The sequence below is a fragment of the Odontomachus brunneus genome, unplaced genomic scaffold (genome assembly GCF_010583005.1).
Source record: "Odontomachus brunneus isolate Ranch 3 - 2012 unplaced genomic scaffold, Obru_v1 Obru_scaffold_161, whole genome shotgun sequence".
NCBI classification, from domain to species: Eukaryota; Metazoa; Arthropoda; class Insecta; order Hymenoptera; family Formicidae; genus Odontomachus; species Odontomachus brunneus.
This window is the reverse complement of record NW_022639611.1, coordinates 326,268-327,843: the sequence shown is the minus strand read 5'-3', so window position 1 is coordinate 327,843 and position 1,576 is coordinate 326,268.

Here is a 1,576-nt window from a genome sequence, read left to right as displayed (position 1 = left end):
CTCCCTTGTAGCCTCACTCTGCTTGGAGTCACTGGTTGCAGTGGCCCTCTGCACAAGAGTGAGGCCATTCTCGCCGCAGCATCCCAAAGAGCCCCCTTGTAGGGCCCCTTCATATTCTTAGATCGCTCCGCGACCTTTTTCACCTCGTCGACGGCCTGTAGGGCCATTGACGAGACTTCAGCGGTCTGCTTTGACCGCAGGTCGCGGAGGATCCTCAACTGTTCTACTTCCGTTCGGTGGGCCCTCTGGGGCTGCGGGCGCACGGAGGGGTCCATAACTGCCTCCACGCCCGTCATCGTGTCACTCTCCTCTTTCTCCCTTTTCTTATGCGCTAGGGCGGCCGCCGTGTGGTCTCCAACGCGGGAGTACAAGGGGAGCCGCCCCCGCCCATCCTTCTTCGCGAACCTCTGTTTCTGCTCTGGGGAGACCGACCGCGAACTTATATCGCCGTCGCTACCCCCGGCTCCAGGGTTGCTCCTCCTCCTGTCATGGGAGCGTTTTGGGACCAATGATGGTCCCGCACTCCCATCTGGGCGCACTTTCGCCCCCGCCTCACCGGAGGGGCAACTGCCAGCCTCCTCCCTCCCGGCTGAGCGTGGTGGTCGGCTCAGCGTCGGGCGAGTTTCGCCCGTCTGAAAGTCAGGCGTACGGTATTTAAACCTTAATTTAACACACTTTAAAAAAAATTAACACTGTTAACATATTTAACGAATTTTAATAACAACAAAACAGTTCAACAGATTAAATAACAAACTAAAATATTTTTTTTACAATAAATGTTCAAAGTGTCCACCATCGCATTCAATACATAATTGTGCGGGTCGCAATAGACTGCTTGTTGCGTTTATAATTATGTTTGGTGTTATTTCAACAATTTTACCTTACAATTCCTTGTGATTATTAATTGGCTATTTATGTATACATGTTTTTTAGTATGATCGCATAAATAGTAATCCAAAGGTGTCATATCGAGTGACTCATCAACTTATAGGACCATTTTCTCGAAAATTTTGTATTCAAAGTGTAGCACATTTTATCCCGCATTATGTAGTAGAATTTTATTAGAAAACGCGTCGTCGTCGAATATTTAATGAAATATTCTTTAACAATTCTGATAAATTATTATCTACAAAATTTTTTAAATAGTATCATCAAATCTTATAGGCATTTTAAACCAATCTGTAATTTAATATGTTAAAGATATTATATCATTTTTTTTTACATAAGCTACAATACAAGCAATAAACAGAAAACTTACTGTTAAATTATTCTGTATACCGTCCCAAATTGAAATTAAAATGGCATTGATAATTTTGGATATGATATTCGTGTGGATTTTCATTTCTATAGGTGTGAGAACTATGTGTATTAAAATAACCTTCCTGCAATTAGTATAGCAAAATTCGTTTGTAAATAAAATTGTTTTAATGAAACTCGGTACTTGTGCCAATAATCATGTGCAAAAATTAATTCTGCGTGCATAATCTTACGGTAATAAATTTAGAACTTTGGTGAAGTGATAAATATGTATACATTCTGTTTTATTTTAAAATGAGTTGTACTGAGTTCTTAGAGA